Genomic DNA, 27,189 nt, shown 5'->3' with positions numbered 1-27,189 from the left:
ACCGAAGTCATCTGCGGCGTTCCTCAACGCTCCTCGCTCAGCCCAACACTCTTCAACGTCTACATGAGCCCCCTCGCAGCCATCGCACGCCAGCACAACCTCAACATCATCTCCTACGCCGACGACACCCAGCTGATCCTCTCCCTCACCAACGACCCCGCCACCGCCAGAGCCAACCTGCACGAAGGGATGACAGACGTAGCCAAATGGATGTCGAGCAGCCGCCTTAAACTGAACTCGGACAAGACGGAAGTCCTCATCCTGGGATCATCACCCTCCGCCTGGGACGACTCCTGGTGGCCCCCCGCCCTGGGCAGCGCACCCAAACCCACAGACCACGCACGCAACCTGGGCTTCATCCTGGACTCCTCCCTCTCCATGACCAGACAAGTCAACGCCGTCTCCTCGTCGTGCTTCAACATCCTTCGCATGCTACGTAAGATCTTCCGATGGATCCCCACCGAGACCAGGAAGACGGTCACCCAAGCCCTCGTCACCAGCCGTCTGGACTACGGCAACTCCCTCTACGCCGGAACCACCGCCAAACTCCAGAAGAGACTCCAGCGGATCCAGAACACCTCAGCACGACTCATCCTGGACATCCCCCGCCGCAGCAACATCTCCGGACACCTGAGAGACCTGCACTGGCTCCCGGTCAACAAGAGAATCACCTTCCGGCTCCTCACCCACGCACACAAAGCCCTACACAACCAAGGCCCAGGATACCTCAACAGTCGCCTCAACTTCTACGCTCCCAAACGCCAGCTTCGATCGACCAGCCACGCCCTCGCTGCCGTCCCCCGCATCCGAAGAGCCACCACGGGAGGAAGGTCCTTCTCCTACCTGGCCGCCAAGACTTGGAACTCCCTTCCGACCCACCTCCGCCTGACCCAAGACCACCTGGCCTTCAGGAAGCAGCTCAAGACCTGGCTGTTCGAGCAGTAGCGGACCCCCCCCCAGCGCCTTGAGACCCCCCGGGTGAGTAGTGCGCTATACAAATGATTTGATTGATTGATTGATTGATAGGGGCGCTGTACCACCCCATGGCTAGACTCCGTATAGGAGATCGAGTGTCAGGCTCCTTCCCGATTAGCAGAGGCACAAGGCAGGGCTGCCCGCTATCGCCACTATTGTATGCGCTGGTGGCAGAACCGCTAGCCTGCACTCTCAGAGAGTACCATAGCCATGAAGGGATTAGTTTCCCTACGTACAAAATTGTCATCTCAACATACGCGGATGACACTTTGCTATACGTTCGCGAACCGGACAAGAATCTACCTTCGGTGCTGAGGGAGGTGGTCCGCTACGGGGCTCTCTCCAGGCTTCGGGTAAATTGGGCAAAGTCTGTGGTGTTCCCACTGACTCCAAAAACGACTCAGTTCGACATGGAATACCCGTTGCAATGGACTACAGAACCGGTCAGGTATCTCGGTGTCATGCTGTATACGGACTCGGAGACACTCGTGCGCGAAAACTATGGGGCCTTGTACGGCAAATTGGAAGATTATGTGGAGATGTGGTGTAGGCTGCCGTTATCCTTGATGGGCCGGGTGGCCATCATGAAAATGGTGGTACTCCCTAGATTGCTATTCCTATTTAACAATTTGCCCATAGTGCTCTCAAAGACGTTTTTCAGAAATTTGACGCAACTACTGATCAAACTTGCCTGGGGTGGCAAACAACCCAGGGTGAAATGGACGACTCTCATGCTTCCGTACGAGCTGGGAGGACTTGGTGCCCCTGACATGGAACGCTATTATAGAGTCGCCCAAGCTACCCACATGCATACGTGGATACCCGGGCAAGAGACGATACCTCATGTACGTTTGGAGTGCCTGTTCGCGGACCCCATTCCGCTTCCTGCCATGGTCTTCCAGCCGGTGGACCGCAGAATCGGCATATTAGATTCGATCATGACCACCAATCACGCATGGCATGTGCTGTTGCGCACTCGCAACGGAGAGTTACTGTACTCACCTCTAATGCCTATTGAATGGACATTGTGGCTGTCTCCCTTGGCGGAGAGGGGAGTTGTGCAGGCGCTCCGCGCGATGGGCATTCACACTGCAGGTAACTTGTTCCTTGAGGGCACAGTGAAAACCATGGACCAAGCCGTGCCCAGCCCGGAGGGGGGCTCCCTCCTACTCCGATTTCAATATCACAGAGTCCGCAGAGCCTTAATGGACCTCTTAGGCCCGGACTTGGCGGAGCCTCAGGAGAACCCGGAACTCACATATGTTATTAAAACGCCTTCCCCCAGGAACCTGGTGGCAAAAATATATAGCATGAACAAAGATCAAGGGGCGCTATCGCTCTCGAAAGCGAGGATGGATTGGCAAAGAGATCTCCAGATCACCATAGATTATGATATGTGGGCATACTGCTGCTCAAGTACCAGGAAGCTATCACTAAACGGCAAACATAGGCTGATACAATTTAAATATCTCCAACGAGTGTATTACACTCCGGAGAGGCTGCATAGGTACGGCCTTAGACAGACAGCTACATGCGATAGGTGCCGCGAACCGACTGCAGATTTTATGCACCTTGCTTGGTTGCAGATTTTATGCACCTTGCTTGGTGGTGCCCTGGGATACGCACGTTTTGGGATAATGTGTTTGCAGAACTGAGCTTGGTGTTAGCCACTGACCTTCCGGCTGATCCAGCTTTGGCCCTTCTAGGCCACTCCAGGGGCCTCCCGAAAGCCCTGCGACGATTGGCAGATATGGGCATACTGATGGCCAGATGGGTGATTGCTATGTGCTGGATGAGAGGGCCTCTCCCTACCATGAAACGATGGGCCCATGACATGCTATACTGCTGTACTCAAACGGAGTGCTATAGCGAACTCCTTCCACCGGTGAGCCGCCCGAAACATTTTTGGGGTCTGATGGAACCTGGTATGACAGGTCACCTAGGGTAGCCTGGCCTAGGGTAAGACAATATTAACAGAGGCACATGTGTAAAGGTTGCAAGCCACCCAGCAGTAACATCAAGCAATTCCACTCAAAAATGACGCTACACCAATCTTTGTGTAAAAATACGAGCTGTTTTATAAAAGTTCTTTTAGTTTCTTTGTTCTTCAAACTTTCACAGTCAAATACATTTAAGTTCTCTTAACCTCATCACTTTGTCACATATAGCAGGTAGACATCTACATATTTCAACAGATCATGTGCAATATTACTGTATTTCAATTAACTCTTTTCAAATCCTCTTCAGAAATTAAGCCCTTGTCAGTTAATTTCAATCTTTTCACAGACAATCTATCTCCAGGAATCAGATTGGCTTTTTCCGGCACAGGATATCAATTTCTTAAGCAACCCCACCCTTTTTCAGTTCATGCCGACATTGGTTTCAGGCACCAGAAGCTGTGAAAGAGTATACAAATTAACTGGCTTGGGCCTCTGCCACCTTCAAGCCCTCTAGAGTACAGGAGGAATATAGACTGTCTTAATTGGCTTATCAGGGCACTGCTACCTAGCAGTTCCTCTATCCCCTGCCGTAGGTGGAAACCAACCAGCGCTGCACCATTCCCTGTTTATGAGGTCAGTCAGATTGAAGTACAGCCCAGTCCTCCTCTGCCTCCCCACAGGCTTCCCAGCTTACTTGATGGTGAAAACTCGAATATCTGGCCACCAGTCGCACCCCTTCACTTGAAGTACGCTCCCCGCCGAAAGCCGGTCCTCCCCGCTCCCTCTCTCTCCTCAGGGAAGCAGGGGCCCTCCTTGATGTGACTCACGGCGCTGGCGGGATATCAGTTGCTCAACGGAGCCGCTCCCCTAGGATCTCCTCTTAAGCTGCTGACGATGTATTCTCCGCGAAGGCGCTATCGCGCATGCGCGGGAAGAAAGCGGACCGGCCACAGAGTCTGCTCTGCCCGCCTGACGCTGGCAGTGGCTCCACAGCGGGCCTGCTCGGTCCTAGGCCCCTCCTGCCAAGGACAACTGGATCAGCCTAGAGTATGCGCAGTGGCGCCGGATACTGCTCAACCAGCCCCCTTTTCTCCTTAATTCAGCGGCGCTGCCACAACAGCGCTATCGAAGCCCCAGGGGTCCCGCTCACGGCGGAATCAGGGAGAACTACGCAGCCAACAGAAACCCTGACAACCCACTCCTCTTCCTCACGAGTGGGGGGGGGGGTTTGTTTACAGGCTGCACGTCCAGACACCGGTAAGGGGCCTCGGCGTCACGGGGGCAGGAGCCTGCTTCAGCACCATAGAGAGGGGGGTTAGAGGTGGATTCCCTCACGTTTGAGCCCCCAAAACTCTATTCTCAGCAGAAACCCACTAACCCTCCGTACTGGACAGGAGCAGGTGAAAAGGGGGGGGGGACTCCTCGTTCCGTTCCCACTGCAGGGATCTCTGCAGCTCCACAGTCCACTGGGATTAACCCCTTCACCTGTCTTGAGGCAACTCTCTGTCCAGGGTCCGCAGGACGGGACTAACTTGGTTAGGTCAACAGGAATGGGGGGTTGGTGAACCCAGTCAGGAGGCAATCCTTGTGGAGCAGTCCACCCTATGAGTACCCTACCCCTTCCAGACCTCAGCCTTCACTCTAGCTGTTCCTCTCTGGCAAGACAAAATGGCTGACCAGCATTCCGCCTTATATAGGCTGACCCTCAGAGGTCCAGAAGGGACCAGAAGGTTCTGGAATGCCCTGCTCTATCCTATGGGACAGGTTCTGGGTGTGACAGTTATGTCAGTTGGTAGCCACCATTTTGTGACTCCTAGTGAATTCCTATCAGGAAAGGCCTCTAGGCCTGAGGTGAAAAATTATGAGGGTGAAAAAGCACCTATCCCCTAGACCAACACCTTGAAAAAGCTAGTGGACACTAAAATTAATAAGGGCAAGAGGGGCAAAAAGGGGACAAAATAAATAATAAATTGGAGGGACTACGCAAAAAAATCAGACAGGTCTAACACGCATCCCCCCCAGCTGAAAGTGGGGAGAACTACCCAACCCCTTGGGAGTCCTCATCACTAAGGCGGAAATACCTAGAGAGTCCGTCTGCATTGGCGTGGTCCACTCCAGGCCGATGTTCCACCCGGATGTCCATTCCCTGTAGGGAGATGGACCACCTCAACAGCTTGGGATTCTCCCCCTTCATCTGCATTAGCCAACGAAGGGGTCGGTGGTCAGTCTGAACCAGGAAGTGCGAGCCAAACAGGTATGGCCGCAGCTTCTTCAGAGCCCACACCACCGCAAAAGCTTCCCTCTCAATTGCACTCCACTTCTGTTCCCGGGGAAGCAGTCTCCTGGATAGGAAGACCACAGGCTGATCCAGGCCCTCTTCATTTAGTTGCGATAACACTGCCCCAATGCCATGTTCTGATGCATCTGTCTGGACAATGAACTCCTTGGAGAAGTCTGGGGCCCTCAGGACCGGTGCTGCACACATTGCCTGCTTCAGTTTCTCAAAAGCTTGCTGACAAGCTTTCGTCCAAACTACCCGTCGAGGTTGTTTCTTTGAGGTGAGCTCTGTGAGGGGCGCTACAATTGTGCCATACCCCTTCACAAAGCGACGGTAGTAGCCTGTGAGGCCCAGGAAAGCTCGGACCTCAGTCTGTGTCTTGGGGGGTTCCCAGGCCATGATTGCCTCAATCTTTGCCTGCAGGGGTTGCACTGTCCCCCTACCCACCAAGTGTCCAAGGTACACAACCGACCCCTGCCCAATCTGGCATTTGCTGGCCTTGATTGTCAATCCAGCTTGTTTCAGGGCCTGGAGAACTGCTTGCAAATGTTGCAAATGGTCCTCCCAACTGCTACTGAAGACAGCAATGTCATCCAGGTAAGCAGCAGAGAAACTCTCCATTCCAGAGAGGACCTGATTCACCAGTCGCTGAAAAGTGGCACGGGCATTTTTGAGCCCAAAGGGCATCACACAAAATTGGAAGTGTCCCTCAGGCGTGGAGAAGGCTGACCTTGCCTTTGCTCCATCTGTCAAGGAGATCTGCCAGTACCCTGAATTGAGGTCAAAGGTACTTAGATATTGGGCAGCTCCTAGCCGGTCAATTAATTCATCCGCCCTAGGGATCGGATGAGCATCAGTCTTTGTAACTGAGTTCAGTCCTCGGTAATCCACACAGAACCTCAGTTCTGGTGTGGTGCCTGGTGGAGCGGCTTTTGGCACTAGCACCACCGGACTGGACCAAGGGCTGTTGGAAGGTTCTATCACTCCTAGCTCTAGCATCTTGGCAACCTCTCCATGGATGCTAGCCTTCACCTTGTCTGACAGCCGGTAGGTCTTTGACTTCACTGGTGGGCTGTCTCCTGTGTCCACATCATGGGTACACAGGTGGGTTCTTCCCGGGACAAGGGAGAACAACGAAGAGTACTGCTCCAATACCTGGCGGCAATCCTCTCGCTGCTCAGGAGTTAGGGATGGGGAGAGAATCACTCCCTCCACCGACCCATCCTTCTCTTGAGACGAGAAGAGATCAGGGAGAGGCTCGCTTTCTGCTTCCTCGGCACCATCAGTCACCATCATCAGGATGACCTCTGGCCTCTCATGGTGGGGTTTGAGGCGATTGGCATGCAGCACTCGTAGGGGCTGTCGAGGGGTCTTAAGATCCACCAAGTAAGTGGCCTTACCCTTCTTTTCCAACACCTCAAATGGGCCTGTCCAATGATCTTGAAGGGCACTTAGCTCTCCAGGTTCCATCACCCACACTTTCTGGCCAGGCTCCAACTCCACCGGGTGAGCATTGTGGTCGTACCATTCCTTCATTACTGCCTGGCTGGCCTCCAAGTTGTCAGAAGCTTGCTTCCACAACTTTGCCATTTGGCTCCGGAAGGCCAGCATGTAGCTCACCACATTCTGAGGAGGCTTTCTGGGAGACTTTTCCCATCCATCCTTCACCAGGCTAAGAGGTCCACGCACAGGGTGCCCGTACAACAGTTCAAAAGGGCTGAAGCCCACTCCCTTCTGCGGCACTTCTCGGTAGGAGAACAGCAAACAGGGCAGGAGGACGTCCCATTTCCTCCGTAGGCTCTCAGGCAGACTTCTTATCATGCCCTTCAGGGTCTTATTGAACCTCTCTACCAGTCCATTGGACTGGGGGTGATAAGAAGTGGTGAACCGGTAAGTCACTCCACACTCCTTCCACATCGCCCGCATGGAAGCTGACATAAAGTTGGTCCCCCTGTCGGACACAACTTCCTTGGGAAATCCCACTCGGGTAAAGATCCCCATCAGGGCCCTAGCCACCACAGGTGCAGTGACAGTCCTCAGAGGAATGGCCTCTGGATACCGTGTGGCATGATCCAGCAGAACCAGGATAAACCTGTGACCAGCTGTTGTTGGTGGATCCAATGGCCCTACAATGTCGATGCCCAACCTTTCAAAGGGGGTGCTAACGACTGGAAGTGGTTCCAGGGGAGCTTTCAGCTTCACCCCTGTTTTCCCACTGGCCTGGCAGGATACACATGTCCGACAGTAAGTGTTGGACGCCACTTTCATTTGAGGCCAATAAAAGTGGAGGACAAGCCGAGCAAAGGTCTTGTCCTGACCTAAGTGTCCTGCCAAGGGTATAGCATGAGCCAATTCCAGCAGAAAGGCTCGGTATTGTTGCGGGACTACCAAGGCCCTTGATGAGCCAGGTAAGGGTACCTTGGGTTCACTGTAGAGGAGTCCATCCTCCCAGTAAATATGGTAGTATCCCGTAACATCACCTGCTGCCTGGGCTTCAGCCTGACGCCTCAATCCCTCAAGGGTAGGGCACTCCCTCTGCCCCTTACAGAATTCCTCTCTGGTAGGTCCTCCCTCCACATGCCACTCAGCAGGGATGGGTAAATCCTCCAGAGAGTCTACTTCCCCCTCCACAGACTCCTGGTCCACCACTGCAGGTGGCCGATCCGTCACATGGGGTGCGGAAGCCGAAGCAGGCTCTTCCTGTCTTCGGATCTGTCCCTTTTTGGCAGCGGGTTGGGCCATTGTTCCAGGCTCCAACCCAGGCGAACTCCCTCTCCGGGCAGCCGCAGACCGTGTGCTCACACAGGCCCAGTCAGGTGTACCCAGCATCGCAGAGTGCGTCCGGTATTCCACCTCTCTCCAAGTGTTGTGCTCCATGTCATTCCCCAGCAGACAATCAACTGGCACGGCAGGGCTTACGGCAACTCGAAGTGAACCTGCAACCCCTTCCCACTCAAAGGGAACCTCAGCCACTGGATAGTGGCCCATTCTGCCGTCAGCCATCGCGGCGGGGTGGTTTACATGGGGAACCACCTGCTCTGGAGATACCAGTTGACTTCTCACCATAGTCATACTGGCTCCTGTATCTCTCAGAGCCTCCCCTCTCTGGCCATTGATGGTGACCCATTGCCCATACTTAACAGTATTTGGGGGCACCTGGATCTTTGGGACCATCTCCCGTTCTCCCAGGGACACTAAGGTGACACCCGCCCACTCACCCCCCTTATCTAAGGGCAACTCCTCCCCGCGCGCTACACTAGCTACTCCCGGTGGTTTTCCTCCGGTGGGAGGGGGTGGTCTCTTTGGGCATCTGACATCTCCCTTATAATGTCCAACACCACCACACTCAAAGCAGTGGAGAACCCTTGGCTGCTGGCTTTGGCCAGGATTAGGGTTTCTGGGTGGGTTTGCCCTAGGGGTGAAACCTGTTCCCTTCCCTTGGAAATTGTTTTGGGGACCTTTAGTGAACTCCCTCTTTTTATCTCCCCCCTCCTTCTTCTGGGGGGCGCCCTGTCCGGCCTTTTGGGAATCCCCTCCAGTCCCCTTTGAGGACACCCGGGTACTTGCCCAGATGTCCGCCTCCTCTGCAAGCTTCCGGGGATTGGTCAGCTTGCTGTCCACCAGGTGTTGGCGCAGCTCGGGAAAACATTTCTCGAGGAGGTGCTCTTTCAAAAATAGATCATACAACCCCTCATAATCCTTCACCTCACTGCCCTTGACCCAGCCCTCCAATGCCGTACGTGCGTAATCAAGGAAGTCCACCCAGTTCTGGGTGCTTAACTTGTGGCTCCCCCTGAACTTCTGGCGATACCTTTCTGGGGTAAGCCCAAACTTCCTTACTAATGCTAGCTTCATGGTGGGGTAGTTGGTTTGCTCCCCTGGTTCCAGGGCCAGCAAGGTGTCCCGACCAGTAGGAGGCATGTACTTATACAAACCACCCCCCCAGTGCTTCTCCTGCACCCCATGGGCTCTTAAGGAGACCTCATAGGCAGCCAACCACTTGGCTATGTCATCCCCTGACTAAAGCTAGCAATAAGGTCTTTTGGCAAATAGGGTCTGGACTCCCTGGCTGTTTCTTTGGATTCGCTGCCACCATTTATTACAGGAGAGGGCCCCCGTTGCAGGGCCTGGAGTTCCAACTCTTTCAACCTGAACTCATGAACCATCCTCTTCTCTTCCTTCTCCTGCTCCAGCTTAGCCAACTCCCATTTTAATTGCCTCTTTTCCCTCCTGTCAGCGAGCTCTGCTTCAGTTAAGCTTCCCCCAGAGGCGCTACTGCCCATCCTGGAGTAGGACACTGGTCCTGGGAGTAGGTTTTCCCCCTCAGAGTGGAATAATCCATCTATCTCCACAACCGTGTCCCGGTCTGCCCCTTCAGCCTCCTCCTTCCCTTCTTTGTGTGCCTCCACCCAAGCCCTGAGACTGGTCTGGAGTTCCCCCTTCTTGGCACCATGCTTAAAAAATACCCCCATTTTCTGGCAGAAATCTTTCAGCTGAGCCACAGAATAGGTATCTAGGTTTTCTAGTGCAAACTCCATTTTACAACAGGAAATACCAAGTTATACACGGTAGTGAGACAAAATATCGAAATTAAAATATCGATATACAATAATATCGATGTTTTAATTTCGATAGTATAAAATATCGATGTCCAAAATATCGACAGACAGAATATCGTTTTTTAAGGTATTTATGTTACTAATATCGAATTTTACTAATATCGAAATTTTGTTTAGTGTTATGTATTTTAATGTGTTGTTTATATGTTTGTTAAACATGTTTTGTAATGTATGTTTGAAAATTTGTAAATTTGTATACATTTTGCGTTTTAGTATCAGAGCGGGTTGTGGGTTTATAGGGGAATAGGGTGGGAAGTAATTTAATAATAATTAATTAATTAATATATGTTTGTAAATATTTTTAATTAATACTTAATTGGTAATTAATTAATATTAATTAGTTAATTAATTAATATAATTTTGTACATATTTTTAATTAATAATTAATTGGTAATTAATTAATATTAATTAGTTAATTACAATAATTAGAGTAATTTTTTTATATATATAATTTTTTGTTATTGTTAATTAATTAATTGGGAAACAATAATATTAATTAGTAAATTAAATTATTTACAGCTAATGTGCTAATATATTTACTTCATTGTTATTGTTAATTAATAATTAATTGATAATTAAATAATATTAATTATGTAATTAAATTATTTAGAGTTAATGTGCTAATATATTTAATGTGTTGTTATTGTTAATTAATAATTAATTGGTAATTAAATAATATTAATTATGTAATTAAATTATTTAGAGTTCATGTACTAATATATTTAATTTTTTGTTATTGTTAAATAATAATTAATTGGTAATTAATAATTATTAAGTGAATAAATGATATGATTTATTTCTGTGTAGTGGGTTGTGTGTTTATAGGGGGATAGGGTGTGATATAATTAAATGTAATTAATTAAAGAGATTGTAATTTTCTTTGGTATTTATTGTTAATTAATTAGTAATTAATATGTGTTATTTAGTTCATTTATAATTACATCAATTTAGTAATATTAATTGTTATTAATTGATTAATTGAAATTTATATTAATTGTCTTTTTTATATGTGTAGTGTGTTGTGTGTTAAAGTGGGAGTAGTGTGGGAATTAATTTTTACCCCCATGCTATCCAACGCTTTCCCTACTGATGCACCCTCTGGCGTGTGAATAGTAATTTTTACCCCTACGCTATCCACCGGGGAAACAACCTTTACAACGCAACTTTTACAACGCACTACCATTACAACTAAATTTTTACAATGCAAAAACCATTACAACGCATGTGTTTACAACGCATGTTTTTACAACGCAGGTACCTTTACAACGCATACCATTACAACGTAAGTATAGGTAAGTATATAATAATATTTAAAATTTTATATGTTTTAGTTTTTTTAAGGGGTATTTTTAGGGTTCAGGGTCAGTTTTCAGGTTTTGGGTAAAAGGGTATTTTTAGTGTTCAGGGTCAGTTTTCAGTTTTTGGGTAAAGGGGTATTTTTAGGGTTCAGGGTCAGTTTTCAGTTTCTGGGTAAAGGAGTATTTTTAGGGTTCAGGGTCAGTTTTCAGTTCTTGGGTAAAGGGGTATTTTTAGGGTTCAGGGTCAGTTTTCAGTTTTTGGGTAAAGGAGTATTTTTAGGGTTCAGGGTCAGTTTTCAGTTCTTGGGTAAAGGGGTATTTTTTGGGTTCAGGGTCAGTTTTCAGTTTTTGGGTAAAGGGGTATTTTTAGGGTTCAGGGTCAGTTTTCAGTTTTTGGGTAAAGGGGTATTTTTTGGGTTCAGGGTCAGTTTTCAGTTTTTGGGTAAAGGGGTATTTTTAGGGTTCAGGGTCAGTTTTCAGTTTTTGGGTAAAGGGGTATTTTTAGAGTTCAGGGTCAGTTTTCAGTTTTTGGGTAAAAGGGGTATTTTTGGGGTTCAGGGTCAGTTTTGAGTTCTTGGGTAAAGGGGTATTTTTTGGGTTCAGGGTCAGTTTTCAGTTTTTGGGTAAAGGGGTATTTTTAGGGTTCAGGGTCAGTTTTGGGTTTTTGGGTAAAGGGGTATTTTTAGGGTTCAGGGTCAGTTTGGGTTTTTTGGGTAAAAGGGTATTTTTAGGGTTCAGGGTCAGTTTTGGGTTTTTGGGTAAAGGGGTATTTTTAGGGTTCAGGGTCAGTTTTGGGTTTTTGGGGTACAGGTGTACAGGGTAAAAATAAAATAAATTTATATTTAAATTAAATCAATTAAATGAAATTGAAAAAAAAAAAAAATTACATTAAATTATTACGTTTTTAATTTATTTTAAATGTATATGTATTAGTTTTAATTTTTTAATTATGTTTTAATGTTTTTATTTAATATTTGTAAAATTATATGTATTTTAAAATTATTTTTACATTATTATTTTTACATTTAAAAAAACGATATTTTGAATTTCGATATTTTTGTACTACGATATTAATTTTTCGATATTTTTGTACTTACCTTTATGAAGATATGACTCCGATATTTTTGATTTCGATATTTTTGTGTCGATATTTTTGTATGTCGATATTCTGTCTGTCGATATTATGTCAGACAACCGTTATACACACCAGGAAATTAGAGTTGCAAGGGCAACCTAAAGCCACCTCCACCCCACCACCAGGAACAAATTTGGAAAAACAAAAGGACAAATTAGGAGGGCCGCTAGGAGAAAACTCCTGGTGTAGGCTAGTGTATTACGTTCAATTACTACTGAGTAGCTGCAACCACAGTCAGGATCCCACCGCTAGCCACCAACTTGTTGGAACCTGGTATGACAGGTCACCTAGGGTAGCCTGGCCTAGGGTAAGACAATATTAACAGAGGCACATGTGTAAAGGTTGCAAGCCACCCAGCAGTAACATCAAGCAATTCCACTAAAAAATGACGCTACACCAATCTTTGTGTAAAAATACGAGCTGTTTTATAAAAGTTCTTTTAGTTTCTTTGTTCTTCAAACTTTCACAGTCAAATACATTTAAGTTCTCTTAACCTCATCACTTTGTCACATATAGCAGGTAGACATCTACATATTTCAACAGATCATGTGCAATATTACTGTATTTCAATTAACTCTTTTCAAATCCTCTTCAGAAATTAAGCCCTTGTCAGTTAATTACAATCTTTTCACAGACAATCTATCTCCAGGAATCAGATTGGCTTTTTCCGGCACAGGATATCAATTTCTTAAGCAACCCCACCCTTTTTCAGTTCATGCGGACATTGGTTTCAGGCCCCAGGAGCTGTGAAAGAGTATACAAATTAACTGGCTTGGGCCTCTGCCACCTTCAAGCCCTCTAGAGTACAGGAGGAATATAGACTGTCTTAATTGGCTTATCAGGGCACTGCTACCTAGCAGTTCCTCTATCCCCTGCCGTAGGTGGAAACCAACCAGCGCTGCACCATTCCCTGTTTATGAGGTCAGTCAGATTGAAGTACAGCCCAGTCCTCCTCTGCCTCCCCACAGGCTTCCCAGCTTACTTGATGGTGAAAACTCGAATATCTGGCCACCAGTCGCACCCCTTCACTTGAAGTACGCTCCCCGCCGAAAGCCGGGCCTCCCCGCTCCCTCTCTCTCCTCAGGGAAGCAGGGGCCCTCCTTGATGTGACTCACGGCGCTGGCGGGATATCAGTTGCTCAACGGAGCCGCTCCCCTAGGATCTCCTCTTAAGCTGCTGACGATGTATTCTCCGCGAAGGCGCTATCGCGCATGCGCGGGAAGAAAGCGGACCACCACAGAGTCTGCTCTGCCCGCCTGACGCTGGCAGTGGCTCCACAGCGGGCCTGCTCGGTCCTAGGCCCCTCCTGCCAAGGACAACTGGATCAGCCTAGAGTATGCGCAGTGGCGCCGGATACTGCTCAACCAGCCCCCTTTTCTCCTTCATTCAGCGGCGCTGCCACAACAGCGCTATCGAAGCCCCAGGGGTCCCGCTCACGGCGGAATCAGGGAGAACTACGCAGCCAACAGAAACCCTGACAACCCACTCCTCTTCCTCACGAGTGGGGGGGGGGTTTGTTTACAGGCTGCACGTCCAGACACCGGTAAGGGGCCTCGGCGTCACGGGGGCAGGAGCCTGCTTCAGCACCATAGAGAGGGGGGTTAGAGGTGGATTCCCTCACGTTTGAGCCCCCAAAACTCTATTCTCAGCAGAAACCCACTAACCCTCCGTACTGGACAGGAGCAGGTGAAAAGGGGGGGGGGGACTCCTCGTTCCGTTCCCACTGCAGGGATCTCTGCAGCTCCACAGTCCACTGGGATTAACCCCTTCACCTGTCTTGAGGCAACTCTCTGTCCAGGGTCCGCAGGACGGGACTAACTTGGTTAGGTCAACAGGAATGGGGGGTTGGTGAACCCAGTCAGGAGGCAATCCTTGTGGAGCAGTCCACCCTATGAGTACCCTACACCTTCCAGACCTCAGCCTTCACTCTAGCTGTTCCTCTCTGGCAAGACAAAATGGCTGACCAGCATTCCGCCTTATATAGGCTGACCCTCAGAGGTCCAGAAGGGACCAGAAGGTTCTGGAATGCCCTGCTCTATCCTATGGGACAGGTTCTGGGTGTGACAGTTATGTCAGTTGGTAGCCACCATTTTGTGACTCCTAGTGGATTCCTATCAGGAAAGGCCTCTAGGCCTGAGGTGAAAAATTATGAGGGTGAAAAAGCACCTATCCCCTAGACCAACACCTTGAAAAAGCTAGTGGACACAAAAATTAATAAAGGCAAGAGGGGCAAAAAGGGGATAAAATAAATAATAAATTGGAGGGACTACGCAAAAAAATCAGACAGGTCTAACAGGGTCTATATCAGGACTATTTGAGAATGAGGGACGCTGCAGGAGATGCACACACGGAGGTGGCGGAAGCCCAAGCACACTTACACATAGCTGATGCGATAACGGAGACTTGAGTCACTACGACTGATTAGACGACCCCCCTGGGGCTACAGGAACACACGGGTAGATGTAGAGTAGAGCAGATGTTTACTAGTTAGGGAGTGGGTTGGACACGGGGGTGGGAGGGCGGGACTGTTGGGAGTTTTGTTTACGGGGCAATTAATCTGGGACACATAGGGTAGACCTTTCGCGCTGTACAGATCTGGTACACAGAGCAGACAGGACAGGAAACGCAATGTTCGTCAAGTCTCAACATATGCCTTGAAGATGTGGTACACGACATTCCTGTTCCTCATGCCTTTTTTCTTAATCCTACGCCGCCGGACCTCCAGGTTGTCGGCTGAAATGGCTGTGTTAACTAGAACCATGGGGATATACACCTGAGAGGTCCGCTGCTGGCCCCCGGGTTGTGGCAACAAGCTGTGTAAATTGTTATGCAGATCAATAAAGCTCTGTTTAAAAACAAAAAACACAAAAAAAACATGATTTGCTCTGGGATGATGCAGGCTCTAAATAAAGCTTCTATCCCCTGCACTTGCCAATCTTTCATGCCCCAGACAGTTTTTGTCTCAATGTTGTCTTTCCAAAAGTCAAAACCTAATGTAGACAGCTGAGCATAAAAGGCTGTAGAATAAATTTGCTTGGTATTTGTCAACATACTTTTCAATCCTGTCTTATTAACATTTTTAAAGTAAAATGATTCTGGGTTTGAAACATTAAAACCTGAAAAGTATGGAAATTTTCCATTATATGTTTTTGAGCTACCCTTTGGCGGCGTAGGACAATGTTCCCATTGGTTAAACATCAGTACATTTCTAAGATTTGCAGATTTGTGCAAGAAATGATGACCATAGTGATTATAACAATACATTTGTTCATAATCTGATGAACCTTCTAAGTATTCATTATTTGTAAATTTTGCAGACATTTCTAAGTCTGACATCATATTATTAACAGTCTCGAAGTCCCAATCATCAGAAAAGGTACTAGATGAAACAAAGTCATTCAAGGAAATCTTGAACTGGTGTGGAATCTTCAACAGCTCTGCCGGGCCAAAAATGTCATAGGTAGTTCTGTCACAAGCTATACCACCAGGTATAGGAACAGCTGTGATGGTCACTGATAACAAGTCGCTTTGTTCACGATGAGATGATTTGTGCGGCTTGAGTTGTAAGTTGATGTTCTTACTTGCTGTGTCCTTTTTAACAAATCTTCCATTTATCAGCATTCCCAAAGTTATTACCAGAGTCAACCAAAGTAGAAGAAAAAGTACATCCAACACAATCAAAATTCAATCCATGGTGAAACCAGATAAGTATTTTCCAAGTTCAGTTGCTTGTTCTTTCAAAGTTCTTTTTACTGGCGTCGTTTCAGGTACGCTGGGATCATCGGAAAACGTATCAAAGTTAAAGAAATAGCCAAAGGAAGTTCTGTAGAGGAAGTTCTGTCAATTGTAGGTATTGCATCAGGATTCATTGAAATCGCTGGAACCACTTGATCACGTGTTACATTTGTATAGTCAGATGATATTTCATTGTAGACAGGTGTTTCTTGACGAACTGTTATTTGGGTCTCAAGAGGTACAAGTTCCATAGCTTTGTTGCTTATTCCTTCATTTCGCACTGCAGATTTCTCAAAGGTGATGAGTCTCTCAGTTTGAACCTCTTGGATAGTAGCCAGATTAGGGCGTCTGCTACATTGTCGGAGTCCACTTAGCCTACTGCTTATGATCGGCCACATGATGTGGTTTGACCAGGTCGATGGACATGAACCTGTTCTCCTTTTTACCAGCAAGAGGCAACAGTAATACTGTTCTTGATCCGTGGATTGCTAGGACAGGTACTGGTTGTCTGTAAGAAGGCCCAAATTCCTTCTTGTCCGCGATATTTTCTCTGACTAGATCCCCAATCTTTGGAATCCAGACAGGCCTTGCTGGGACGGTTGGTTTCTCTTCAGTGGTTGTTGGCTTCAGGATCAAGTTACTTTGTTTCATTATTATTTCATTTAAGACCTGTAAAACAGCCAAACGGTCTTTGATATCAAAGGGTTTTTTGTCTACCACTGAAGTCTGACAATCGAGATTGGAAATTAACATTCTGGTCCCAAAAAGGACTTCCTATGGAGTGATACCCCCAGAGGACTTCTTGGCAGATTGGTAAGACTACGTTGGACACTTATTAGATGTTTGACCCACCCGTCACCCGAGCCTAATACCCAAGCTGTTATAGATTGCTTTATATCCCGTTTTTTTCTCTCCACTACCGAATTTCCCTCAGGATGCAATGGACTAGAGTACCGCAATGCAGCGCCCAATTTGGCCATGGCCTCCTTGTAAGCTCGAGAGCTAAACACAGGACCCTGGTCAGAATGTAGCATGCTTACTGCATATATGCCAATAAAGACTCGTAAATCTTTTATAACAGTTAGAGCGTCAGCCGAGCATTGTGGCCACATCCAAATGAATCTTGAACACGAATCCACTGCGACCATGATATATTTATAGTTACCATCCCTTTGCAAAGGACCGCAGTGATCCAGGTAAACGCAAGCTAATGGTCTATCTGAAATTAACAGGGGCATCTGCGCAGGATGTTTCACTGTAGAGACTTTCATCTTTTGGCAGATTTCACATTCCAAAACATAATTTCTGGTTTGTTTCCTCATGCGCAGCCACCAGTATCTCTGTTTTAATAATGACACTGTGGCAGAAACACCTGCGTGTGCAGAGGCAAGACCTTCATGTGCTGCTAAAATTAGTCCTAATCTATGTTCCATGTTTGGAATTACTCTATCCCAAACTCCAGGGATTCGAGCAAACGGAACATTGTTAGCATCAGTTATATATGAGTATTTGAGTGGAAAGTCTTTTGGTAATGTTTTACCACTGTCTTTGCTTGAAGCATTGACAGCTTGTATTATTTCGCTGTCTATTTTTGTTTTTGAACGAGTGATTGCAGCTACGGAAGCCGTTTGCACAGCTGCCTTTGCGGCTTCATCAGCCAATGAATTCCCTGCAACGTGAACGCCATTACATTGATGACTCAGCATATGTATCACATGAGTATTTTGTAGTCCCTGTCGTAACTTAACTACTTGTTCCCAAAACAATTTATGCTTGATTGTGCCACCTTTTGCATCTTTGTAACCATTTTGAACCCAGTTTTGCAAGTATTCATTGTAAGATTGAACACAATAATACGAATTGCACACTATGAATGTGTGGAATTCGCGATCTGTATTTTCAAGTGCCATCTTGTATGCTTGTGGTTCAGCTCGCTGAGCTGTACAATCTCCTAGAGATTGAGTTTTAGTGACCATTGGTCGGAATTTGCCATCGTGCCAGTGACCTTTAACGATCGCACATGCAGCACTATAAGCTTGTTTACCCCTGTAGCGGGTTGAGCTGATCCGTCAGTATAAATTATACATTCATACTGTTCTAGAGGCAGAATTTCAGTAGGCAGAGGACATTCTTGTTCATATTGTAGAAATGCTTTTGTTTTCAAATATGGGTCAGAAACGTATTCAACGTCTGTTGCAGCAAGAGAATTAACCCATTGTATCTATCTCAGATGTAAAGCTTTTGCATTTGGAATGCTCGCTTTTGTCACTGCCTCTAAGGCAGGTACAGGAGTAACAACCATAATCCGTTTATCCTGTGCGAGGGCTCTCTCTTTTGCTACTGCAGTTTGAACCACTGTCAGAATTCTTTCTGTAGAAGTGAATTTCATTTCTGCTTTTGTGTACAAGCGTGATTTGTAAGCTATTGGCACTTTTTCACCTTCGTTAAAAGTTTAGTACGTGAATCCGCATTGTCCTGGAATGATTCGGATCACTAAGTTGCATACGTTTACGCATGTTTGCAAATGTTTTGCTGCTAACATGTCTGTTCGCAATGAATTTCTGTGTGTTTTTGTGTCCAATTGACTGTTTTAAAATCAGGTTTGATCAATTCGTAGAGAGGTTTAACCATTTCTGCGTAATTTAGATTGTAAGTTCTTCTGAAATTTAGGAAACCTAGAATCGACTGTAAGTTTTTCAGCGTTTTTGGAGGTTGGAGCAGCGCACATTTCTCTAGAAATTTGGCTGCCAAGCTTTTGCCTTCACTTGAAAGTTCATATCCTAGAAAGAGGACATTTAAATGGGCAATTCTGGATTGTTTTTAATTGAATTTGTAACCCTCAAGTATAATTGTATTCACCCTGTTCAAGTGCCTATCCAAGTCATTGTCTGTTAGATAGATGTCATCAACATATGATACTGCTTCATCATCATATTTTTGTAGTAACTCTGTTACTCTGGCTGAAAATAACCCAGGACTATTCTTGAATCCCTGTGGGAGACGACAGAAGTGACGCTATGTCCCCATAATTGAGAAAGTGGTTAAATACTTACTTTCTGGTGCAATGTTTTGACAGAAAAAAACGTTAGAAATATCTAATGTGGTTTTATACTTTTTACGCACAATGTTATTCATTAATGCTGCACTATGTGTATTTTGTACTGCAAATGTTTTGCAACAAGATTTTAAGTGTCTGTAATCCAATGCTAGACAATATGTATTGTCTGGTTTGGAGACAGGAAACAAAGGGTTGTTCATGGATAAGGTGCATGTTTCAATCACCCCTTGGTATACAAGTTGATCTAATATCTCCCTGACCTGTTTTTTAGCTTCTTGCTTAACTGGGTACTGCCTTTGTGCAGTTGGTTGATTTATTAACTGGATTTCATGGTGAGGAGAATCCTCATCCCATCCTACATGATTTTTATATAATGCAGGAGCTGTCAAGTTTGCACTCTGCAGGATCCTCACGCAGTAACAATGCTCCACCTCCGGACCCTCCGAACACCCCGAATATAATACACAGGGTGTTCAGACGATACGGTGAGGGAAAAACCCCACAAAGGGGAGAAAACCCAAAAGAAAAAGATAAGAAGGGAAGGGGCAGCAAAGGAACAGAAGCTGTAAGAAAAATCATATAATGGTTAACATACGTTTATATTTAACCCCTACTCTCAGTAATTTCTCACTAAGAAGCAATACGCATGATTCACCTGTAAGAATGACTTGCGCCAGCCTTCCTACTTAATCTTCTTACTTCCCATGCATTCTGTACAAACAAAATAACACCAGGTTAGCATACGGATTCAAGACCTCCCTTATGAATACCTATGTTCTCATGAAACCTACCCCTTCTCTCTCCACTGAGGCTCTTAGCAAAAAGGGATCCGTAAGAAGCAAAATAAATAGCCTTTTTGCAAGAGAATAATGTGTCTTTTCTAGAATGCAAGCAAATGCGTCTTTGCTTGACCATAAATGTTTTTTCCAACACAAAATGGATAACCCAAATACGGCAAGGCGTAGTTTAATCACTACTACCTTCCGCTATGGTATTTGTAATCCTCTGAGGTTTGCAGAACAAGTACTCGTCATGGATTCATGACGGTAATGCGGAGGTATGTGACTCCACCCCCTGCATTCCGCCACACCATAAGAAGAAAACAATCAAAATGAAACTAGAAATGAGTTCGTATGTCTTGAAAGCCAAGCGCCAGATGATACAAAAGTACAGGAAAGTAATCACTCCTCGCATCCGCGAGGGAAATCCAATCACTGGAAATGCTATAGTCTGAATGTACACAGCGTACAAACAGCAAACACACGCGCTAAGCAGCGCTCGCTCTTTTACCGGGATGGCGTCTTCCTTCACGCATTGGAAACCAACGATCATCCGATCGGCCAGGGAAACCAGGAAGAAAACGCCAGGAACCTCAGGACAGCCGTCCTGCCACACAAAACCACGGAATAACGAGCACCGAGCCTCGGAACCCGCCCCGATTTCACCACTACCGCCGGGGCATCTGGGTAGTGTAGTTTTAGGCCCGAGCTTCATGGGAATTGAAGTTTTAGGCAGGCGCGCTCGCTCAGATCCTGACAGGAGCCTGGGCTACTGCCCATTTCCTGGCATAAGTATATTTTAAATGAATTGGAATGTGGTTGGAGAAAGCTGGCATAATGATGTCTTCGCCATGTGGGCACTCCGTGACAAATTGCGGTGGCCAGTCTTTTTCAGCTAGAAGAATGTCATAACCCTTAGAAAGTCGCTCCCAAAAGAGTGCTCTCACTTTTTTTGGTATGATCCCCTCCATCCAGAGTGTTATTTCATATAACTTATGTGGACCCTTGGTATCTGCAGTTTCAACTTGAATGAACTCAGTCAAGTCCACTGTCTCCACATGAACCTTTAAGTTCTTGCGAGCTATGGTGACTTCTGCTACACTTTCCAACATTGTCTGAGCCCATTACCTGTTCTTGAGTTGTGTCCTCAAGATCCTCAGCATGTCTGATTTTTAGACCTGCTACTTTCTGTTTGGTGAATTGAATTTTCTTGTTTTTCTGAACGTGCTGATCGTCTTTGGACTTCACGCGTTCTTTCTTGTTTTCTGACCATCCTCTTCTTTCGGATTTCTGTGATGAAGTCTGAAAGGTACGAGAGGAACGTGTATCAGTATCTTGATATCTATCAGGTTTTCTCAAATAATCCCTATTCCTGAGGTATACCTCCTTTCAGAGGGCTCCTTTTGAGGAGACCTACCTTTGGATTGAGAACGCTTCTCTTTAGAAGTTTGTTTGGTATTCTCCCACTTCTTCTTAATAGGAGTAGGAGTGTTTTTAGTAAAGACCTTTTCAGGACTTTCTGACAGTTGAGGTTTAACTGGTTTCCCACCCAGACTGTCTCTGCCTTATTCTTCATAGGATTTTACAATTATTCTGGCCAGTTCTTGTGGTTGCTCAGTTACATAAAATTCCCTTAACTTTTGGCGGATCGCCACGAATGCTGCTTCACCCTTGATATTCGCTAATATTATTGTTGAGACCTGTTTGAAATCTTTCAGTAATTTCATACCTAGATTTAAAGCAGGCTCTGCCCTGTATTCACTTTGAATCTGTTTCAGGACGTCAGGTATTACCCCCATAGACAGAACACCATGTATTTTAGTGTAAATTGCAGCAAAGACTGTACCCCAAGTGTTGCAGTCCTCCAGGTGTGGTGCGATCCCCATTGGTAAACAGATTGTTAAAATTCTGTGTTTCTCATGAGGGGTAGTATTAGGAAATACTGCCTCGATTTGAGTAATTTTTTTAGCTATCCAGAATGGAATTTGTTCCGGTTTCGCGGGTAATTTACCAACGACGAATGTAGAGTCTGTGGTGTAATTTTATTTGTATTCCCCTGGTGGGGGGATGCTGTGGAATCATTATTGCTGGTTGGACTGTAAGAGTCCACATGACATATTGAACCAATTATCTATAGATTTTGATTAGCTCTTTGAGTTGAGCTCGAAGTTTCACATCTGTCATTACATTAATTTCAGGATGTGGAATATAGCAGGCAAACACCGGCCATGTTGCTCCTGGTCCACCTAGTGGATCGAGCCTGGTAAAGTGATTTATATGTTTTAGGGTGCCTTTAAACCAGAGCGCATGCTCTTGGTATGTTGGTGGAATTTCAATATCCTCGAAAGGAATGTATTCCTCTGGTGGTTCATCTTCTTTGTAGAAGTGAAACACTTGTGTTCTTGGATCTGCTTCAGGGAAGACTATCCATGAATAGAATACCTCTGGCTGGTGATATTCATGTGCCTCTATCACAAAAAACTACCCTTCCACCTCTTGCTGATAGGCCATTTCTAATATGTTTTATAGTGATGGCTTTCCTTAAAGTTATAGGAATGCTTATAGCATCCTCGTCAGTTTCTTGGAGACCTGTAAAGTTAAAAGCTTGTACGGCGTTGTCGCCTGTAGCTCCACCGGGCTCTGTATTATTATCGAGGGACATTTTTGTTGACTGAAAGTTTGCAGAGCAAGTTTCAAGGAAACAAAGATAAGGTGCACAATATTTTGGAACACTGTATCCTTCAACGTTGAACAAACCAAAAACTAATACATGGGATTTTCGTCCTACTCAGCTATGGCGGATATTATCCCTTTACCCACTCCAGACGTCTATTGGAGTATTTTACGGGAAAAAGGGGTCTCTGAGAAAAGCTCGACTGAGTTACTTTAGTATCTAGCGTTAAATTAGTGCCTTACCAAACATTGGGCGCAATGTAGTGTAGCTCCTATATTCCAAATAGGCTCTGGGCATTGGAATAATATATCCTGTAGATTTGACGTAGGACTTAAGTCAATAGGTCTCGAATACACAAGAAGGGATTCGTTTCTGACAACTGCATAAACATGACAACTTTGTTTCCCAAGAATAAGAATATATCTCTCAGAGTCGTGGAAATAATAGATAAGTATTTCCGAGAAATAGTGAGACGGGCGTTTTCAATAAAAGGTTTATTGAACAGTCTTCGTTCTCATGCAAGAGAGGTGAACTGCTACAATCGTTAGACAGAATGCAAAGTATAATATGTACAGCAAAAATAGTATTATAAAATAATACTGTAAGAGCATTGTATGGTTTCTAAGCCATATAAAAATACATACATAAATAATATAGACTAAAATGCTCAACTGGTGCTTCTAAAATACGCCTACCCCAATGTACCTAACCTAAGTCTAGTACGAGGGAGGAAGTAAGTATGGTCTTTTGCATAGGTTTAGTTTTTGCCAAGAATCTACCAAAGGTTTCTCTAGGTTCTATTCAGCTCCATACCTTTAGAACAAAGAAGGTCTGGTATCTCTGTATCGGGACTCGATTTCCCAACACCCCGCAAGGGGAGTCGGAAACACTGGAGCTGGATTCTCTGCAGAGAAGGGCAGCTTCCTGATCAGTGCGCCGGCTGGAGATTCGGCTTCCTTCGGCACTTGCTGTAGCGAGCTGCGTTGGGCAAGTAGGGCTTTGAACTGCTCCGAACCACCGCGTTTTGCTATAGCAAGTGAAGGTAGATTTATACCTTGAAGGTGTTTAGGAATGCGATAGTTGACATAAAGTCGGGCATATGAGCCTTATGAATTAACCCCTAAGTTCTTGGAGAAATCAATATTCAAGCAAGGGGAAGTCTCTAACGGCTTAAGCTGGTTTTCCAAGAAATCGGTGAACGTATGGAAGTAGACATGCCTGTATTTGGGTTGCATGGGCTATGCCTAAATAAGGGCTTGATTTCTATGCCTATATAAGGGCAACGTGAATTGTAACTATATAAAGGCATGAATCGGGAAAATTCAATCGGAGCCTAAAACGCCAAACAACAACGGCACTATGTGTCAGACTGCTTCCACTCGATCTCTTCCTTTAACCCTGGAGAAGCAAACTTCCATAGATCAAGAGATAAATCCATTACGCTAAAGGAAAGCAATTTGCCACACCTCATGACTGCCCTGTGGCGTTGGCAGCAATGTCTTCATTGTGGACGAAAAAGGAGGCAGTTTGAGATTAGTCATTAATTTCAAAGAACTCAACACATGAATACTCTACAGATATTTCAAGACGGAGGGTCCTAACAGATCTGCTGAGAGAAGGTAACTTCATGGTTCATTTACAGACCTCAACCAGGCCGTCCATAACTTTACCGCCTGAATCACCGCCAGGGCAGACAGAGTCGCCCCACTGAAACTTACAAAATCCAACAAGAGCTTCAACCACGCCAGCTGGTACACCCCAGAACTAAGGACCACAAAGCATAACTGCCATCAACTGGAAAAATTATGGAGCGCCATCAAGAACCAGCCGACACCGCAGCTCACAAAACAGCCCTCAGGAACTATCATCGGCACATCAAAGAAGCCAAGAAAGCAGCCATCACTGCATGCATCCATTCCGCAGCCAACCACACAAAGAAATTCTTCAAAATAGTCAAAGAATTCTCCAAACCGACAGCACAGAGAACACCTTCAACTCCTCTGCGACTACTTCCACAGCAAGGTCACCAATATCTACAACAATTTCAACATCCAGCCCGCCACACTCATTCCTGATCTCCTCAACCAGCCAGTCAACACCAGTCAAATCATCACTAGATTGTCACTGCTCACCACGTTGACCACCTTAGCCAACATGTCTTCTACCTACTCTGGGTGCCCACCACCTCTACACCCTTGCAATGGACCCAATCAGCACACAACTCACCAGCATCCTCAACACCCCCATCCCTACAGCAACCTTCCTGGACAGATGGAAACATGCAGACGTCAGACCATTCCTTAAGAAAGCCTTGGCTGACCCCAACAATCTTAAAAATGATTGTCTGATCTCCCTGATCTCCTACCCAACTAAAGTTCTCAAGAAAGCCATCAACCAGCAACTCACTGAATTCCTGGAACAAAACCACCTACTGAAAGCCTCTCAATCAGGATTCCGTGCCAACTGCAGCACTGAGACCGTACTGATTGCTCCTACAGACGATGTCAGAACAATCCTCTACTATGGAGAAACTGTGGCCCTGAACCTCCTCGATCTCTCTGTGTCATGCAACACAGTCTCCCACAAAACCCTCAACAAACTCTACAATATAGGTATACAGCAAGACGCCCTCAAGTGGATGGCCTCCTTCCTTACAGGATGCACACAGAGCATCCGATTACCTCCCTTCACCTCCGCACCCAAAGACATCATATGCGGAATGCCACAAGGATCATCCATCAGCCCCACCCTGTTCAACATTTACTTAAGCCCCCTTGCAGAAATCGTCAACTCCCACGAACTCAACATAATCTCCTACGTAGACGAAACTCATCTGATCATCTTGATCACCAATGACCCCTCCAAAGCAAAACCAACTTCTGCAACGCCATGAAGAAAGTAGCCAAATGTATGAGTGACAACTGCCTCCAACTTAGCGCTGACAAAACTGAAGTACTGATCTTCGGGAATAGCACCTTGACAGGGAACCACAGCTGGTGGTTTGCAGAACTCAGACCCATGCCCCACACCGACCGACCATGCATTCAACCTCAGCATCAACCTCATCAGCCAACTGACCATGAAACGACAAGTCAAAGCAGTCACTTCCTCCTGCTTCCACACACTTCACATGCTTCGCAGAATCTTCAGATGGATCCCAACCAACACTAGAAAGATCGTCACTATGGCCCTCGTCACCAGCTGCCAAGACTACGGCAATGGCCTGTATGCCGGCATTCCCATCCAGCTCCTCACAAGACTCCAGACCAAATAGAATGCTGCAGCAAGATTCATTCTGAACCTCCCCAACCTAAGAAACCTTTACTGCCTTCCCATCCAGAAAATATGCCAGTTAAAGATCCTCATGCACACCTACAAAGTCCTCCATGAACTAGGACCTGCCTACCTCGACTGAACTGCCAGCAACCCACTAGACACATGCACTCCTCTTCACTCACCCTCTTCTCTCACCCTTTGCATCCATCGCAGCTGCAGCGGTGGCCGCTTCTCCTATATCGCTACCAAGACCTGGAACAACCTTCCCCCCGAGCTCGGTACAACCCCGTCGCTGACAGACTTCAGAAAAAGATTCAATACCTGGCTCTTCAATGGAGACAAAGCGCTTGGATACCCCTACAGGTGACAGTGTTGTACTTTACAAATACTGTTTGATTGATATCTCTAAATCCCTATTTTTCATTGAAACGGGAGTTTCCTACAATTATTTTGACAGAATTCTGTGTCAGGACCGGAGGCTCTGAGTATGCTTCTGTATTCTTTACCACTTTATTTTTCAGCAGCCAATAACAATAAATTGAAAAAACACTACATATCCCATGATACTCTAATCACGTGATCAACCATAGAGTAGGTGCCCTATATAACACCTTTCTCACATAAACATATACTCTTTCTTTGCTACTTTGCATCCAGTTAAGTGCACTTCAACTTTATTATCTTTTGTTATGTAATGCCTTATAGCATTGTTTAATAATATTCTTTAAGGGATTGCCTATATTTATGCAGATGTATCATGGCTTTTGTTAAAATCTTTGTGAGGTAAGTCGGCGCGACCATTCCGCATTTATTTTATATATCGCGGGCCCTGCAGAGTGACTGCAAATGCTGCCCCCACTTCACTGGATTGGAGTGGGAGTTCGGGAGCGAGGATGTACGTCCGCCTGGCGCGTGGCCCTCTTTTATTATTACTGCCACATGTGGGGCAGCCTCGCACATGCGCAGTGGCCCTTTTTAAATACCTCAAGTCCTGAGAGGCTTAAACTGAATGTGCGAGCAGACGTGTATAAACTGCTCCTGATCCCTGGCCCGCTTCATTGCTCCGTGCTGACGCCCTGTAGCTAGAACTGCTCAGGTTTGGAAAATTGTAACAGGCTTGGCCAAGAGCGGTGTAAGCAGGCACTCCCTCCACAATTATATTCTCATAAATAATCCTTGCCTGCTTTAGGAGTATAAATTAACTGCTCCCCCTGTATTAACCCTACGTGGGGCTGGTTGGGCTTTATCATCCTCCTGGGACTGTGTTTCTCTGCTTGGCAGCACTAGGTATAATGGCGGCATATTATGAGGAAGCGTTTTACTACGATGAACCTACTAAGTCATTGGAGCAAGACCTGGTTGAGGCACTAGATATGGAGGTACAACACTCAGTCAACTAGGCTTTGGTTAAACCCATCAAAC

Source organism: Lissotriton helveticus, chromosome 11 (assembly GCF_964261635.1).
Source record: "Lissotriton helveticus chromosome 11, aLisHel1.1, whole genome shotgun sequence".
NCBI lineage: Eukaryota > Metazoa > Chordata > Amphibia > Caudata > Salamandridae > Lissotriton > Lissotriton helveticus.
This window is presented reverse-complemented; position numbering follows the sequence as displayed.